This window comes from Schistocerca gregaria, chromosome 1 (assembly GCF_023897955.1).
Source record: "Schistocerca gregaria isolate iqSchGreg1 chromosome 1, iqSchGreg1.2, whole genome shotgun sequence".
Taxonomy (NCBI): Eukaryota; Metazoa; Arthropoda; class Insecta; order Orthoptera; family Acrididae; genus Schistocerca; species Schistocerca gregaria.
Genome location: NC_064920.1, coordinates 130937865 through 130956258, shown reverse-complemented (window position 1 = coordinate 130956258; position 18394 = coordinate 130937865). Strand labels below are relative to the sequence as shown.

At 43.6% G+C, this 18394-nt stretch overlaps 13 non-coding genes across 13 annotated transcripts; all 13 read left to right on the top strand.

The window, feature by feature from the left end:
* Positions 1–1941: 1941 nt before the first annotated feature.
* Positions 1942–2014, top strand: Trnar-ucu (transfer RNA arginine (anticodon UCU)). Its single transcript has one exon. It is a non-coding gene; the product is annotated as a tRNA-Arg (tRNA).
* A 1206-nt stretch (positions 2015–3220) lies between these two features.
* Trnar-ucu (transfer RNA arginine (anticodon UCU)) lies at positions 3221–3293 on the top strand. The gene has a single exon. It is a non-coding gene; the product is annotated as a tRNA-Arg (tRNA).
* Positions 3294–4499: 1206 nt separating this feature from the next.
* On the top strand, positions 4500–4572 carry Trnar-ucu (transfer RNA arginine (anticodon UCU)). Its single transcript has one exon. It is a non-coding gene; the product is annotated as a tRNA-Arg (tRNA).
* Positions 4573–5778: 1206 nt separating this feature from the next.
* Positions 5779–5851, top strand: Trnar-ucu (transfer RNA arginine (anticodon UCU)). Its single transcript has one exon. It is a non-coding gene; the product is annotated as a tRNA-Arg (tRNA).
* A 1206-nt stretch (positions 5852–7057) lies between these two features.
* On the top strand, positions 7058–7130 carry Trnar-ucu (transfer RNA arginine (anticodon UCU)). Its single transcript has one exon. It is a non-coding gene; the product is annotated as a tRNA-Arg (tRNA).
* A 1205-nt stretch (positions 7131–8335) lies between these two features.
* On the top strand, positions 8336–8408 carry Trnar-ucu (transfer RNA arginine (anticodon UCU)). Its single transcript has one exon. It is a non-coding gene; the product is annotated as a tRNA-Arg (tRNA).
* A 1206-nt stretch (positions 8409–9614) lies between these two features.
* Positions 9615–9687, top strand: Trnar-ucu (transfer RNA arginine (anticodon UCU)). The gene has a single exon. It is a non-coding gene; the product is annotated as a tRNA-Arg (tRNA).
* Positions 9688–10893: 1206 nt separating this feature from the next.
* On the top strand, positions 10894–10966 carry Trnar-ucu (transfer RNA arginine (anticodon UCU)). Its single transcript has one exon. It is a non-coding gene; the product is annotated as a tRNA-Arg (tRNA).
* Positions 10967–12172: 1206 nt separating this feature from the next.
* Positions 12173–12245, top strand: Trnar-ucu (transfer RNA arginine (anticodon UCU)). Its single transcript has one exon. It is a non-coding gene; the product is annotated as a tRNA-Arg (tRNA).
* A 1206-nt stretch (positions 12246–13451) lies between these two features.
* Trnar-ucu (transfer RNA arginine (anticodon UCU)) lies at positions 13452–13524 on the top strand. Its single transcript has one exon. It is a non-coding gene; the product is annotated as a tRNA-Arg (tRNA).
* A 1206-nt stretch (positions 13525–14730) lies between these two features.
* Positions 14731–14803, top strand: Trnar-ucu (transfer RNA arginine (anticodon UCU)). Its single transcript has one exon. It is a non-coding gene; the product is annotated as a tRNA-Arg (tRNA).
* Positions 14804–16009: 1206 nt separating this feature from the next.
* Trnar-ucu (transfer RNA arginine (anticodon UCU)) lies at positions 16010–16082 on the top strand. Its single transcript has one exon. It is a non-coding gene; the product is annotated as a tRNA-Arg (tRNA).
* A 1206-nt stretch (positions 16083–17288) lies between these two features.
* On the top strand, positions 17289–17361 carry Trnar-ucu (transfer RNA arginine (anticodon UCU)). Its single transcript has one exon. It is a non-coding gene; the product is annotated as a tRNA-Arg (tRNA).
* The last annotated feature ends 1033 nt before the right edge of the window (positions 17362–18394 follow it).

The window sequence follows — 18394 nt, the reverse complement described above, 5'->3', positions numbered from 1 at the left end:
TGTCAAGGGGGAACTTGCTAGATACATGAAGGGAGAAGATCAGACAGAGACGTCTGACGCTCCGCTGACGCTTGCCGAAAACTACATTAAGTATGATTCCCGCCTATAACTGACGGCGAGAGAGATGCATCATCTGTCCACTTCTCATCGAAGCACACTGTCACCAAGCAATGGCTGACGCTTCGAGGACGGCTTGAAATTGCTAGGGAGGTGATGCAGCTAAAGTTCCTGGTAAATGTGCTAACAGGGCACACACGTTCGTGGGAGTGTATACATATGATGGGGACCGGCTGTGACACAGCAGTCAACCAAAGTCAAAAAATGTGACTAATCATACAGTGTTTCCTTTACCACTTCGTTAGTGAATGCTGTTCTAAAGAGCGCAATTCCCATCTATCGGTAAGCAGCGCACGTGAGCGAATCTAATAGCAGGACTGTGTTACTACGATTGTACAGAGCAACTCTGTCAATACGCAGGTGTATCAATCAGTAGGGCCATGGTAAACAGAGCGATGTATCGTGTCTGTTGCATAAATAAAGAGTCTTTGATGTAATTGCTTCAGAGAAATATGAAAGTAAGCCTATCAGGAAAGTAATGCGAGACATGTAGCATGGGTCATGTCTTGCAGAACCTCTTACATCTGAGCTGTAGGCCTGCACAGCGTCCCTTTGGCGCAGAGGATAGCGTGTCGGACTTCTAATACAAAGTCGTGGGTTGGATCCCCACAAGAGACGGGCAATTTTTAAAAACGTGTGCCAATCTCCAGATGGGTACTGACGTATGGGAAATCACAAGCCTCTGCAAAAGTTGAAAATTGTTGTGACCTCAGTTCTATGCTCAAGTATGTAGACCTTACACATATAAGCCAAATTCTCGTAGATCTGTTATCCATGACGCTGTTATGTGTAAATGCAGTAAAAACGGAACCATATCTTCACGTGCCTGTTGACGGGAATTTTCTTTCAATACCCAATTTTTACCTACTGATATAAATATAGCAATAAAACGCACATTTCGTACAGAAACAAATACAATGAAGAGAAAAGATTTTGAATTACTTCATGAGTCAATGTATGTAATCCCAGTGATGATCTTTAATTCTTCCAGCCCAAGGTGAGAGGGTTTCAGTTTTCTCGGCCACAAGTGAGAAAAGTAGACAGTTCCACAACAAGATATTCTGCTATGTTTCCTTAAGTGCTTCCATTAAACAATGGCACTCTGTATCTATAGAAACGGCGACAATTTTCACTTCGGCAGAGGGGGCTTTTACTGGAGACTGTCAAGGGGGAACTTGCTAGATACATGAAGGGAGAAGATCAGACAGAGACGTCTGACGCTCCGCTGACGCTTGCCGAAAACTACATTAAGTATGATTCCCGCCTATAACTGACGGCGAGAGAGATGCATCATCTGTCCACTTCTCATCGAAGCACACTGTCACCAAGCAATGGCTGACGCTTCGAGGACGGCTTGAAATTGCTAGGGAGGTGATGCAGCTAAAGTTCCTGGTAAATGTGCTAACAGGGCACACACGTTCGTGGGAGTGTATACATATGATGGGGACCGGCTGTGACACAGCAGTCAACCAAAGTCAAAAAATGTGACTAATCATACAGTGTTTCCTTTACCACTTCGTTAGTGAATGCTGTTCTAAAGAGCGCAATTCCCATCTATCGGTAAGCAGCACACGTGAGCGAATCTAATAGCAGGACTGTGTTACTACGATTGTACAGAGCAACTCTGTCAATACGCAGGTGTATCAATCAGTAGGGCCATGGTAAACAGAGCGATGTATCGTGTCTGTTGCATAAATAAAGAGTCTTTGATGTAATTGCTTCAGAGAAATATGAAAGTAAGCCTATCAGGAAAGTAATGCGAGACATGTAGCATGGGTCATGTCTTGCAGAACCTCTTACATCTGAGCTGTAGGCCTGCACAGCGTCCCTTTGGCGCAGAGGATAGCGCGTTGGTCTTCTAATCCAAAGGTCGTGGGTTCGATCCCCACAAGGGACGGGCAATTTTTAAAAACGTGTGCTAATCTCCAGATGGGTACTGACGTATGGGAAATCACAAGCCTCTGCAAAAGTTGAAAATTGTTGTGACCTCAGTTCTATGCTCAAGTATGTAGACCTTACACATATAAGCCAAATTCTCGTAGATCTGTTATCCATGACGCTGTTATGTGTAAATGCAGTAAAAACGGAACCATATCTTCACGTGCCTGTTGACGGGAATTTTCTTTCAATACCCAATTTTTACCTACTGATACAAATATAGCAATAGAACGCACATTTCGTACAGAAACAAATACAATGAAGAGAAAAGATTTTGAATTACTTCATGAGTCAATGTATGTAATCCCAGTGATGATCTTTAATTCTTCCAGCCCAAGGTGAGAGGGTTTCAGTTTTCTCGGCCACAAGTGAGAAAAGTAGACAGTTCCACAACAAGATATTCTGCTATGTTTCCTTAAGTGCTTCCATTAAACAATGGCACTCTGTATCTATAGAAACGGCGACAATTTTCACTTCGGCACAGGGGGCTTTTACTGGAGACTGTCAAGGGGGAACTTGCTAGATACATGAAGGGAGAAGATCAGACAGAGACGTCTGACGCTCCGCTGACGCTTGCCGAAAACTACATTAAGTATGATTCCCGCCTATAACTGACGGCGAGAGAGATGCATCATCTGTCCACTTCTCATCGAAGCACACTGTCACCAAGCAATGGCTGACGCTTCGAGGACGGCTTGAAATTGCTAGGGAGGTGATGCAGCTAAAGTTCCTGGTAAATGTGCTAACAGGGCACACACGTTCGTGGGAGTGTATACATATGATGGGGACCGGCTGTGACACAGCAGTCAACCAAAGTCAAAAAATGTGACTAATCATACAGTGTTTCCTTTACCACTTCGTTAGTGAATGCTGTTCTAAAGAGCGCAATTCCCATCTATCGGTAAGCAGTGCACGTGAGCGAATCTAATAGCAGGACTGTGTTACTACGATTGTACAGAGCAACTCTGTCAATACGCAGGTGTATCAATCAGTAGGGCCATGGTAAACAGAGCGATGTATCGTGTCTGTTGCATAAATAAAGAGTCTTTGATGTAATTGCTTCAGAGAAATATGAAAGTAAGCCTATCAGGAAAGTAATGCGAGACATGTAGCATGGGTCATGTCTTGCAGAACCTCTTACATCTGAGCTGTAGGCCTGCACAGCGTCCCTTTGGCGCAGAGGATAGCGCGTTGGACTTCTAATCCAAGGGTTGTGGGTTCGATCCCCACAAGGGACGGGCAATTTTTAAAAACGTGTGCCAATCTCCAGATGGGTACTGACGTATGGGAAATCACAAGCCTCTGCAAAAGTTGAAAATTGTTGTGACCTCAGTTCTATGCTCAAGTATGTAGACCTTACACATATAAGCCAAATTCTCGTAGATCTGTTATCCATGACGCTGTTATGTGTAAATGCAGTAAAAACGGAACCATATCTTCACGTGCCTGTTGACGGGAATTTTCTTTCAATACCCAATTTTTACCTACTGATATAAATATAGCAATAGAACGCACATTTCGTACAGAAACAAATACAATGAAGAGAAAAGATTTTGAATTACTTCATGAGTCAATGTATGTAATCCCAGTGATGATCTTTAATTCTTCCAGCCCAAGGTGAGAGGGTTTCAGTTTTCTCGGCCACAAGTGAGAAAAGTAGACAGTTCCACAACAAGATATTCTGCTATGTTTCCTTAAGTGCTTCCATTAAACAATGGCACTCTGTATCTATAGAAACGGCGACAATTTTCACTTCGGCTGAGGGGGCTTTTACTGGAGACTGTCAAGGGGGAACTTGCTAGATACATGAAGGGAGAAGATCAGACAGAGACGTCTGACGCTCCGCTGACGCTTGCCGAAAACTACATTAAGTATGATTCCCGCCTATAACTGACGGCGAGAGAGATGCATCATCTGTCCACTTCTCATCGAAGCACACTGTCACCAAGCAATGGCTGACGCTTCGAGGACGGCTTGAAATTGCTAGGGAGGTGATGCAGCTAAAGTTCCTGGTAAATGTGCTAACAGGGCACACACGTTCGTGGGAGTGTATACATATGATGGGGGCCGGCTGTGACACAGCAGTCAACCAAAGTCAAAAAATGTGACTAATCATACAGTGTTTCCTTTACCACTTCGTTAGTGAATGCTGTTCTAATGAGCGCAATTCCCATCTATTGGTAAGCAGCGCACGTGAGCGAATCTAATAGCAGGACTGTGTTACTACGATTGTACAGAGCAACTCTGTCAATACGCAGGTGTATCAATCAGTAGGGCCATGGTAAACAGAGCGATGTATCGTGTCTGTTGCATAAATAAAGAGTCTTTGATGTAATTGCTTCAGAGAAATATGAAAGTAAGCCTATCAGGAAAGTAATGCGAGACATGTAGCATGGGTCATGTCTTGCAGAACCTCTTACATCTGAGCTGTAGGCCTGCACAGCGTCCCTTTGGTGCAGAGGATAGCGCGTTGGTCTTCTAATCCAAAGGTCGTGGGTTCGATCCCCACAAGGGACTGGCAATTTTTAAAAACGTGTGCTAATCTCCAGATGGGTACTGACGTATGGGAAATCACAAGCCTCTGCAAAAGTTGAAAATTGTTGTGACCTCAGTTCTATGCTCAAGTATGTAGACCTTACACATATAAGCCAAATTCTCGTAGATCTGTAATCCATGACGCTGTTATGTGTAAATGCAGTAAAAACGGAACCATATCTTCACGTGCCTGTTGACGGGAATTTTCTTTCAATACCCAATTTTTACCTACTGATATAAATATAGCAATAGAACGCACATTTCGTACAGAAACAAATACAATGAAGAGAAAAGATTTTGAATTACTTCATGAGTCAATGTATGTAATCCCAGTGATGATCTTTAATTCTTCCAGCCCAAGGTGAGAGGGTTTCAGTTTTCTCGGCCACAAGTGAGAAAAGTAGACAGTTCCACAACAAGATATTCTGCTATGTTTCCTTAAGTGCTTCCATTAAACAATGGCACTCTGTATCTATAGAAACGGCGACAATTTTCACTTCGGCACAGGGGGCTTTTACTGGAGACTGTCAAGGGGGAACTTGCTAGATACATGAAGGGAGAAGATCAGACAGAGACGTCTGACGCTCCGCTGACGCTTGCTGAAAACTACATTAAGTATGATTCCCGCCTATAACTGACGGCGAGAGAGATGCATCATCTGTCCACTTCTCATCGAAGCACACTGTCACCAAGCAATGGCTGACGCTTCGAGGACGGCTTGAAATTGCTAGGGAGGTGATGCAGCTAAAGTTCCTGGTAAATGTGCTAACAGGGCACACACGTTCGTGGGAGTGTATACATATGATGGGGACCGGCTGTGACACAGCAGTCAACCAAAGTCAAAAAATGTGACTAATCATACAGTGTTTCCTTTACCACTTCGTTAGTGAATGCTGTTCTAAAGAGCGCAATTCCCATCTATCGGTAAGCAGCGCACGTGAGCGAATCTAATAGCAGGACTGTGTTACTACGATTGTACAGAGCAACTCTGTCAATACGCAGGTGTATCAATCAGTAGGGCCATGGTAAACAGAGCGATGTATCGTGTCTGTTGCATAAATAAAGAGTCTTTGATGTAATTGCTTCAGAGAAATATGAAAGTAAGCCTATCAGGAAAGTAATGCGAGACATGTAGCATGGGTCATGTCTTGCAGAACCTCTTACATCTGAGCTGTAGGCCTGCACAGCGTCCCTTTGGCGCAGAGGATAGCGCGTTGGACTTCTAATCCAAAGGTTGTGGGTTCGATCCCCACAAGGGATGGGCAATTTTTAAAAACGTGTGCCAATCTCCAGATGGGTACTGACGTATGGGAAATCACAAGCCTCTGCAAAAGTTGAAAATTGTTGTGACCTCAGTTCTATGCTCAAGTATATAGACCTTACACATATAAGCCAAATTCTCGTAGATCTGTAATCCATGACGCTGTTATGTGTAAATGCAGTAAAAACGGAACCATATCTTCACGTGCCTGTTGACGGGAATTTTCTTTCAATACCCAATTTTTACCTACTGATATAAATATAGCAATAGAACGCACATTTCGTACAGAAACAAATACAATGAAGAGAAAAGATTTTGAATTACTTCATGAGTCAATGTATGTAATCCCAGTGATGATCTTTAATTCTTCCAGCCCAAGGTGAGAGGGTTTCAGTTTTCTCGGCCACAAGTGAGAAAAGTAGACAGTTCCACAACAAGATATTCTGCTATGTTTCCTTAAGTGCTTCCATTAAACAATGGCACTCTGTATCTATAGAAACGGCGACAATTTTCACTTCGGCACAGGGGGCTTTTACTGGAGACTGTCAAGGGGGAACTTGCTAGATACATGAAGGGAGAAGATCAGACAGAGACGTCTGACGCTCCGCTGACGCTTGCCGAAAACTACATTAAGTATGATTCCCGCCTATAACTGACGGCGAGAGAGATGCATCATCTGTCCACTTCTCATCGAAGCACACTGTCACCAAGCAATGGCTGACGCTTCGAGGACGGCTTGAACTTGCTAGGGAGGTGATGCAGCTAAAGTTCCTGGTAAATGTGCTAACAGGGCACACACGTTCGTGGGAGTGTATACATATGATGGGGACCGGCTGTGACACAGCAGTCAACCAAAGTCAAAAAATGTGACTAATCATACAGTGTTTCCTTTACCACTTCGTTAGTGAATGCTGTTCTAAAGAGCGCAATTCCCATCTATCGGTAAGCAGCGCACGTGAGCGAATCTAATAGCAGGACTGTGTTACTACGATTGTACAGAGCAACTCTGTCAATACGCAGGTGTATCAATCAGTAGGGCCATGGTAAACAGAGCGATGTATCGTGTCTGTTGCATAAATAAAGAGTCTTTGATGTAATTGCTTCAGAGAAATATGAAAGTAAGCCTATCAGGAAAGTAATGCGAGACATGTAGCATGGGTCATGTCTTGCAGAACCTCTTACATCTGAGCTGTAGGCCTGCACAGCGTCCCTTTGGCGCAGAGGATAGCGCGTTGGACTTCTAATCCAAAGGTCGTGGGTTCGATCCCCACAAGGGACGGGCAATTTTTAAAAACGTGTGCCAATCTCCAGATGGGTACTGACGTATGGGAAATCACAAGCCTCTGCAAAAGTTGAAAATTGTTGTGACCTCAGTTCTATGCTCAAGTATGTAGACCTTACACATATAAGCCAAATTCTCGTAGATCTGTTATCCATGACGCTGTTATGTGTAAATGCAGTAAAAACGGAACCATATCTTCACGTGCCTGTTGACGGGAATTTTCTTTCAATACCCAATTTTTACCTACTGATATAAATATAGCAATAAACGCACATTTCGTACAGAAACAAATACAATGAAGAGAAAAGATTTTGAATTACTTCATGAGTCAATGTATGTAATCCCAGTGATGATCTTTAATTCTTCCAGCCCAAGGTGAGAGGGTTTCAGTTTTCTCGGCCACAAGTGAGAAAAGTAGACAGTTCCACAACAAGATATTCTGCTATGTTTCCTTAAGTGCTTCCATTAAACAATGGCACTCTGTATCTATAGAAACGGCGACAATTTTCACTTCGGCACAGGGGGCTTTTACTGGAGACTGTCAAGGGGGAACTTGCTAGATACATGAAGGGAGAAGATCAGACAGAGACGTCTGACGCTCCGCTGACGCTTGCCGAAAACTACATTATGTATGATTCCCGCCTATAACTGACGGCGAGAGAGATGCATCATCTGTCCACTTCTCATCAAAGCACACTGTCACCAAGCAATGGCCTGCGCTTCGAGGACGGCTTGAAATTGCTATGGAGGTGATGCAGCTAAAGTTCCTGGTAAATGTGCTAACAGGGCACACACGTTCGTGGGAGTGTATACATATGATGGGGACCGGCTGTGACACAGCAGTCAACCAAAGTCAAAAAATGTGACTAATCATACAGTGTTTCCTTTACCACTTCGTTAGTGAATGCTGTTCTAAAGGGCGCAATTCCCATCTATCGGTAAGCAGCGCACGTGAGCGAATCTAATAGCAGGACTGTGTTACTACGATTGTACAGAGCAACTCTGTCAATACGCAGGTGTATCAATCAGTAGGGCCATGGTAAACAGAGCGATGTATCGTGTCTGTTGCATAAATAAAGAGTCTTTGATGTAATTGCTTCAGAGAAATATGAAAGTAAGCCTATCAGGAAAGTAATGCGAGACATGTAGCATGGGTCATGTCTTGCAGAACCTCTTACATCTGAGCTGTAGGCCTGCACAGCGTCCCTTTGGCGCAGAGGATAGCGCATTGGACTTCTAATCCAAAGGTCGTGGGTTCGATCCCCACAAGGGACGGGCAATTTTTAAAAACGTGTGCCAATCTCCAGATGGGTACTGACGTATGGGAAATCACAAGCCTCTGCAAAAGTTGAAAATTGTTGTGACCTCAGTTCTATGCTCAAGTATGTAGACCTTACACATATAAGCCAAATTCTCGTAGATCTGTTATCCATGACGCTGTTATGTGTAAATGCAGTAAAAGCGGAACCATATCTTCACGTGCCTGTTGACGGGAATTTTCTTTCAATACCCAATTTTTACCTACTGATATAAATATAGCAATAGAACGCACATTTCGTACAGAAACAAATACAATGAAGAGAAAAGATTTTGAATTACTTCATGAGTCAATGTATGTAATCCCTGTGATGATCTTTAATTCTTCCAGCCCAAGGTGAGAGGGTTTCAGTTTTCTCGGCCACAAGTGAGAAAAGTAGACAGTTCCACAACAAGATATTCTGCTATGTTTCCTTAAGTGCTTCCATTAAACAATGGCACTCTGTATCTATAGAAACGGCGACAATTTTCACTTCGGCACAGGGGGCTTTTACTGGAGACTGTCAAGGGGGAACTTGCTAGATACATGAAGGGAGAAGATCAGACAGAGACGTCTGACGCTCCGCTGACGCTTGCCGAAAACTACATTAAGTATGATTCCCGCCTATAACTGACGGCGAGAGAGATGCATCATCTGTCCACTTCTCATCGAAGCACACTGTCACCAAGCAATGGCTGACGCTTCGAGGACGGCTTGAAATTGCTAGGGAGGTGATGCAGCTAAAGTTCCTGGTAAATGTGCTAACAGGGCACACACGTTCGTGGGAGTGTATACATATGATGGGGACCGGCTGTGACACAGCAGTCAACCAAAGTCAAAAAATGTGACTAATCATACAGTGTTTCCTTTACCACTTCGTTAGTGAATGCTGTTCTAAAGAGCGCAATTCCCATCTATCGGTAAGCAGCGCACATGAGCGAATCTAATAGCAGGACTGTGTTACTACGATTGTACAGAGCAACTCTGTCAATACGCAGGTGTATCAATCAGTAGGGCCATGGTAAACAGAGCGATGTATCGTGTCTGTTGCATAAATAAAGAGTCTTTGATGTAATTGCTTCAGAGAAATATGAAAGTAAGCCTATCAGGAAAGTAATGCGAGACATGTAGCATGGGTCATGTCTTGCAGAACCTCTTACATCTGAGCTGTAGGCCTGCACAGCGTCCCTTTGGCGCAGAGGATAGCGCGTTGGACTTCTAATCCAAAGGTCGTGGGTTCGATCCCCACAAGGGACGGGCAATTTTTAAAAACGTGTGCCAATCTCCAGATGGGTACTGACGTATGGGAAATCACAAGCCTCTGCAAAAGTTGAAAATTGTTGTGACCTCAGTTCTATGCTCAAGTATGTAGACCTTACACATATAAGCCAAATTCTCGTAGATCTGTTATCCATGACGCTGTTATGTGTAAATGCAGTAAAAACGGAACCATATCTTCACGTGCCTGTTGACGGGAATTTTCTTTCAATACCCAATTTTTACCTACTGATATAAATATAGCAATAGAACGCACATTTCGTACAGAAACAAATACAATGAAGAGAAAAGATTTTGAATTACTTCATGAGTCAATGTATGTAATCCCAGTGATGATCTTTAATTCTTCCAGCCCAAGGTGAGAGGGTTTCAGTTTTCTCGGCCACAAGTGAGAAAAGTAGACAGTTCCACAACAAGATATTCTGCTATGTTTCCTTAAGTGCTTCCATTAAACAATGGCACTCTGTATCTATAGAAACGGCGACAATTTTCACTTCGGCACAGGGGGCTTTTACTGGAGACTGTCAAGGGGGAACTTGCTAGATACATGAAGGGAGAAGATCAGACAGAGACGTCTGACGCTCCGCTGACGCTTGCCGAAAACTACATTAAGTATGATTCCCGCCTATAACTGACGGCGAGAGAGATGCATCATCTGTCCACTTCTCATCGAAGCACACTGTCACCAAGCAATGGCTGACGCTTCGAGGACGGCTTGAAATTGCTAGGGAGGTGATGCAGCTAAAGTTCCTGGTAAATGTGCTAACAGGGCACACACGTTCGTGGGAGTGTATACATATGATGGGGACCGGCTGTGACACAGCAGTCAACCAAAGTCAAAAAATGTGACTAATCATACAGTGTTTCCTTTACCACTTCGTTAGTGAATGCTGTTCTAAAGAGCGCAATTCCCATCTATCGGTAAGCAGCGCACGTGAGCGAATCTAATAGCAGGACTGTGTTACTACGATTGTACAGAGCAACTCTGTCAATACGCAGGTGTATCAATCAGTAGGGCCATGGTAAACAGAGCGATGTATCGTGTCTGTTGCATAAATAAAGAGTCTTTGATGTAATTGCTTCAGAGAAATATGAAAGTAAGCCTATCAGGAAAGTAATGCGAGACATGTAGCATGGGTCATGTCTTGCAGAACCTCTTACATCTGAGCTGTAGGCCTGCACAGCGTCCCTTTGGCGCAGAGGATAGCGCGTTGGACTTCTAATCCAAAGGTCGTGGGTTCGATCCCCACAAGGGACGGGCAATTTTTAAAAACGTGTGCCAATCTCCAGATGGGTACTGACGTATGGGAAATCACAAGCCTCTGCAAAAGTTGAAAATTGTTGTGACCTCAGTTCTATGCTCAAGTATGTAGACCTTACACATATAAGCCAAATTGTCGTAGATCTGTTATCCATGACGCTGTTATGTGTAAATGCAGTAAAAACGGAACCATATCTTCACGTGCCTGTTGACGGGAATTTTCTTTCAATACCCAATTTTTACCTACTGATATAAATATAGCAATAGAACGCACATTTCGTACAGAAACAAATACAATGAAGAGAAAAGATTTTGAATTACTTCATGAGTCAATGTATGTAATCCCAGTGATGATCTTTAATTCTTCCAGCCCAAGGTGAGAGGGTTTCAGTTTTCTCGGCCACAAGTGAGAAAAGTAGACAGTTCCACAACAAGATATTCTGCTATGTTTCCTTAAGTGCTTCCATTAAACAATGGCACTCTGTATCTATAGAAACGGCGACAATTTTCACTTCGGCACAGGGGGCTTTTACTGGAGACTGTCAAGGGGGAACTTGCTAGATACATGAAGGGAGAAGATCAGACAGAGACGTCTGACGCTCCGCTGACGCTTGCCGAAAACTACATTAAGTATGATTCCCGCCTATAACTGACGGCGAGAGAGATGCATCATCTGTCCACTTCTCATCGAAGCACACTGTCACCAAGCAATGGCTGACGCTTCGAGGACGGCTTGAAATTGCTAGGGAGGTGATGCAGCTAAAGTTCCTGGTAAATGTGCTAACAGGGCACACACGTTCGTGGGAGTGTATACATATGATGGGGACCGGCTGTGACACAGCAGTCAACCAAAGTCAAAAAATGTGACTAATCATACAGTGTTTCCTTTACCACTTCGTTAGTGAATGCTGTTCTAAAGAGCGCAATTCCCATCTATCGGTAAGCAGCGCACGTGAGCGAATCTAATAGCAGGACTGTGTTACTACGATTGTACAGAGCAACTCTGTCAATACGCAGGTGTATCAATCAGTAGGGCCATGGTAAACAGAGCGATGTATCGTGTCTGTTGCATAAATAAAGAGCCTTTGATGTAATTGCTTCAGAGAAATATGAAAGTAAGCCTATCAGGAAAGTAATGCGAGACATGTAGCATGGGTCATGTCTTGCAGAACCTCTTACATCTGAGCTCTAGGCCTGCACGGCGTCCGTTTGGCGGAGAGGATAGCGCGTTGGACTTCTAATCCAAAGGTCGTGGGTTCGATCCCCACAAGGGACGGGCAATTTTTAAAAACGTGTGCCAATCTCCAGATGGGTACTGACGTATGGGAAATCACAAGCCTCTGCAAAAGTTGAAAATTGTTGTGACCTCAGTTCTATGCTCAAGTATGTAGACCTTACACATATAAGCCAAATTCTCGTAGATCTGTTATCCATGACGCTGTTATGTGTAAATGCAGTAAAAACGGAACCATATCTTCACGTGCCTGTTGACGGGAATTTTCTTTCAATACCCAATTTTTACCTACTGATATAAATATAGCAATAGAACGCACATTTCGTACAGAAACAAATACAATGAAGAGAAAAGATTTTGAATTACTTCATGAGTCAATGTATGTAATCCCTGTGATGATCTTTAATTCTTCCAGCCCAAGGTGAGAGGGTTTCAGTTTTCTCGGCCACAAGTGAGAAAAGTAGACAGTTCCACAACAAGATATTCTGCTATGTTTCCTTAAGTGCTTCCATTAAACAATGGCACTCTGTATCTATAGAAACGGCGACAATTTTCACTTCGGCACAGGGGGCTTTTACTGGAGACTGTCAAAGGGGAACTTGCTAGATACATGAAGGGAGAAGATCAGACAGAGACGTCTGACGCTCCGCTGACGCTTGCCGAAAACTACATTAAGTATGATTCCCGCCTATAACTGACGGCGAGAGAGATGCATCATCTGTCCACTTCTCATCGAAGCACACTGTCACCAAGCAATGGCTGACGCTTCGAGGACGGCTTGAAATTGCTAGGGAGGTGATGCAGCTAAAGTTCCTGGTAAATGTGCTAACAGGGCACACACGTTCGTGGGAGTGTATACATATGATGGGGACCGGCTGTGACACAGCAGTCAACCAAAGTCAAAAAATGTGACTAATCATACAGTGTTTCCTTTACCACTTCGTTAGTGAATGCTGTTCTAAAGAGCGCAATTCCCATCTATCGGTAAGCAGCGCACGTGAGCGAATCTAATAGCAGGACTGTGTTACTACGATTGTACAGAGCAACTCTGTCAATACGCAGGTGTATCAATCAGTAGGGCCATGGTAAACAGAGCGATGTATCGTGTCTGTTGCATAAATAAAGAGTCTTTGATGTAATTGCTTCAGAGAAATATGAAAGTAAGCCTATCAGGAAAGTAATGCGAGACATGTAGCATGGGTCATGTCTTGCAGAACCTCTTACATCTGAGCTGTAGGCCTGCACAGCGTCCCTTTGGCGCAGAGGATAGCGCGTTGGACTTCTAATCCAAAGGTCGTGGGTTCGATCCCCACAAGGGACGGGCAATTTTTAAAAACGTGTGCCAATCTCCAGATGGGTACTGACGTATGGGAAATCACAAGCCTCTGCAAAAGTTGAAAATTGTTGTGACCTCAGTTCTATGCTCAAGTATGTAGACCTTACACATATAAGCCAAATTGTCGTAGATCTGTTATCCATGACGCTGTTATGTGTAAATGCAGTAAAAACGGAACCATATCTTCACGTGCCTGTTGACGGGAATTTTCTTTCAATACCCAATTTTTACCTACTGATATAAATATAGCAATAGAACGCACATTTCGTACTGAAACAAATACAATGAAGAGAAAAGATTTTGAATTACTTCATGAGTCAATGTATGTAATCCCAGTGATGATCTTTAATTCTTCCAGCCCAAGGTGAGAGGGTTTCAGTTTTCTCGGCCACAAGTGAGAAAAGTAGACAGTTCCACAACAAGATATTCTGCTATGTTTCCTTAAGTGCTTCCATTAAACAATGGCACTCTGTATCTATAGAAACGGCGACAATTTTCACTTCGGCACAGGGGGCTTTTACTGGAGACTGTCAAGGGGGAACTTGCTAGATACATGAAGGGAGAAGATCAGACAGAGACGTCTGACGCTCCGCTGAAGCTTGCCGAAAACTACATTAAGTATGATTCCCGCCTATAACTGACGGCGAGAGAGATGCATCATCTGTCCACTTCTCATCGAAGCACACTGTCACCAAGCAATGGCTGACGCTTCGAGGACGGCTTGAAATTGCTAGGGAGGTGATGCAGCTAAAGTTCCTGGTAAATGTGCTAACAGGGCACACACGTTCGTGGGAGTGTATACATATGATGGGGACCGGCTGTGACACAGCAGTCAACCAAAGTCAAAAAATGTGACTAATCATACAGTGTTTCCTTTACCACTTCGTTAGTGAATGCTGTTCTAAAGAGCGCAATTCCCATCTATCGGTAAGCAGCGCACGTGAGCGAATCTAATAGCAGGACTGTGTTACTACGATTGTACAGAGCAACTCTGTCAATACGCAGGTGTATCAATCAGTAGGGCCATGGTAAACAGGGCGATGTATCGTGTCTGTTGCATAAATAAAGAGTCTTTGATGTAATTGCTTCAGAGAAATATGAAAGTAAGCCTATCAGGAAAGTAATGCGAGACATGTAGCATGGGTCATGTCTTGCAGAACCTCTTACATCTGAGCTGTAGGCCTGCACAGCGTCCCTTTGGCGCAGAGGATAGCGCGTTGGACTTCTAATCCAAAGGTCGTGGGTTCGATCCCCACAAGGGACGGGCAATTTTTAAAAACGTGTGCCAATCTCCAGATGGGTACTGACGTATGGGAAATCACAAGCCTCTGCAAAAGTTGAAAATTGTTGTGACCTCAGTTCTATGCTCAAGTATGTAGACCTTACACATATAAGCCAAATTCTCGTAGATCTGTTATCCATGACGCTGTTATGTGTAAATGCAGTAAAAACGGAACCATATCTTCACGTGCCTGTTGACGGGAATTTTCTTTCAATACCCAATTTTTACCTACTGATATAAATATAGCAATAAAACGCACATTTCGTACAGAAACAAATACAATGAAGAGAAAAGATTTTGAATTACTTCATGAGTCAATGTATGTAATCCCAGTGATGATCTTTAATTCTTCCAGCCCAAGGTGAGAGGGTTTCAGTTTTCTCGGCCACAAGTGAGAAAAGTAGACAGTTCCACAACAAGATATTCTGCTATGTTTCCTTAAGTGCTTCCATTAAACAATGGCACTCTGTATCTATAGAAACGGCGACAATTTTCACTTCGGCACAGGGGGCTTTTACTGGAGACTGTCAAGGGGGAACTTGCTAGATACATGAAGGGAGAAGATCAGACAGAGACGTCTGACGCTCCGCTGACGCTTGCCGAAAACTACATTAAGTATGATTCCCGCCTATAACTGACGGCGAGAGAGATGCATCATCTGTCCACTTCTCATCGAAGCACACTGTCACCAAGCAATGGCTGACGCTTCGAGGACGGCTTGAAATTGCTAGGGAGGTGATGCAGCTAAAGTTCCTGGTAAATGTGCTAACAGGGCACACACGTTCGTGGGAGTGTATACATATGATGGGGACCGGCTGTGACACAGCAGTCAACCAAAGTCAAAAAATGTGACTAATCATACAGTGTTTCCTTTACCACTTCGTTAGTGAATGCTGTTCTAAAGAGCGCAATTCCCATCTATCGGTAAGCAGCACACGTGAGCGAATCTAATAGCAGGACTGTGTTACTACGATTGTACAGAGCAACTCTGTCAATACGCAGGTGTATCAATCAGTAGGGCCATGGTAAACAGAGCGATGTATCGTGTCTGTTGCATAAATAAAGAGTCTTTGATGTAATTGCTTCAGAGAAATATGAAAGTAAGCCTATCAGGAAAGTAATGCGAGACATGTAGCATGGGTCATGTCTTGCAGAACCTCTTACATCTGAGCTCTAGGCCTGCACGGCGTCCGTTTGGCGGAGAGGATAGCGCGTTGGACTTCTAATCCAAAGGTCGTGGGTTCGATCCCCACAAGGGACGGGCAATTTTTAAAAACGTGTGCCAATCTCCAGATGGGTACTGACGTATGGGAAATCACAAGCCTCTGCAAAAGTTGAAAATTGTTGTGACCTCAGTTCTATGCTCAAGTATGTAGACCTTACACATATAAGCCAAATTCTTGTAGATCTGTTATCCATGACGCTGTTATGTGTAAATGTAGTAAAAACGGAACCATATCTTCACGTGCCTGTTGACGGGAATTTTCTTTCAATACCCAATTTTTACCTACTGATATAAATATAGCAATAGAACGCACATTTCGTACAGAAACAAATACAATGAAGAGAAAAGATTTTGAATTACTTCATGAGTCAATGTATGTAATCCCAGTGATGATCTTTAATTCTTCCAGCCCAAGGTGAGAGGGTTTCAGTTTTCTCGGCCACAAGTGAGAAAAGTAGACAGTTCCACAACAAGATATTCTGCTATGTTTCCTTAAGTGCTTCCATTAAACAATGGCACTCTGTATCTATAGAAACGGCGACAATTTTCACTTCGGCACAGGGGGCTTTTACTGGAGACTGTCAAGGGGGAACTTGCTAGATACATGAAGGGAGAAGATCAGACAGAGACGTCTGACGCTCCACTGACGCTTGCCGAAAACTACATTAAGTATGATTCCCGCCTATAACTGACGGCGAGAGAGATGCATCATCTGTCCACTTCTCATCGAAGCACACTGTCACCAAGCAATGGCTGACGCTTCGAGGACGGCTTGAAATTGCTAGGGAGGTGATGCAGCTAAAGTTCCTGGTAAATGTGCTAACAGGGCACACACGTTCGTGGGAGTGTATACATATGATGGGGACCGGCTGTGACACAGCAGTCAACCAAAGTCAAAAAATGTGACTAATCATACAGTGTTTCCTTTACCACTTCGTTAGTGAATGCTGTTCTAAAGGGCGCAATTCCCATCTATCGGTAAGCAGCGCACGTGAGCGAATCTAATAGCAGGACTGTGTTACTACGATTGTACAGAGCAACTCTGTCAATACGCAGGTGTATCAATCAGTAGGGCCATGGTAAACAGAGCGATGTATCGTGTCTGTTGCATAAATAAAGAGTCTTTGATGTAATTGCTTCAGAGAAATATGAAAGTAAGCCTATCAGGAAAGTAATGCGAGACATGTAGCATGGGTCATGTCTTGCAGAACCTCTTACATCTGAGCTGTAGGCCTGCACAGCGTCCCTTTGGCGCAGAGGATAGCGCGTTGGACTTCTAATCCAAAGGTTGTGGGTTCGATCCCCACAAGGAACGGGCAATTTTTAAAAACGTGTGCCAATCTCCAGATGGGTACTGACGTATGGGAAATCACAAGCCTCTGCAAAAGTTGAAAATTGTTGTGACCTCAGTTCTATGCTCAAGTATGTAGACCTTACACATATAAGCCAAATTCTCGTAGATCTGTTATCCATGACGCTGTTATGTGTAAATGCAGTAAAAACGGAACCATATCTTCACGTGCCTGTTGACGGGAATTTTCTTTCAATACCCAATTTTTACCTACTGATATAAATATAGCAATAGAACGCACATTTCGTACAGAAACAAATACAATGAAGAGAAAAGATTTTGAATTACTTCATGAGTCAATGTATGTAATCCCAGTGATGATCTTTAATTCTTCCAGCCCAAGGTGAGAGGGTTTCAGTTTTCTCGGCCACAAGTGAGAAAAGTAGACAGTTCCACAACAAGATATTCTGCTATGTTTCCTTAAGTGCTTCCATTAAACAATGGCACTCTGTATCTATAGAAACGGCGACAATTTTCACTTCGGCACAGGGGGCTTTTACTGGAGACTGTCAAGGGGGAACTTGCTAGATACATGAAGGGAGAAGATCAGACAGAGACGTCTGACGCTCCGCTGACGCTTGCCGAAAACTACATTAAGTATGATTCCCGCCTATAACTGACGGCGAGAGAGATGCATCATCTGTCCACTTCTCATCGAAGCACACTGTCACCAAGCAATGGCTGACGCTTCGAGGACGGCTTGAAATTGCTAGGGAGGTGATGCAGCTAAAGTTCCTGGTAAATGTGCTAACAGGGCACACACGTTCGTGGGAGTGTATACATATGATGGGGACCGGCTGTGACACAGCAGTCAACCAAAGTCAAAAAATGTGACTAATCATACAGTGTTTCCTTTACCACTTCGTTAGTGAATGCTGTTCTAAAGGGCGCAATTCCCATCTATCGGTAAGCAGCGCACGTGAGCGAATCTAATAGCAGGACTGTGTTACTACGATTGTACAGAGCAACTCTGTCAATACGCAGGTGTATCAATCAG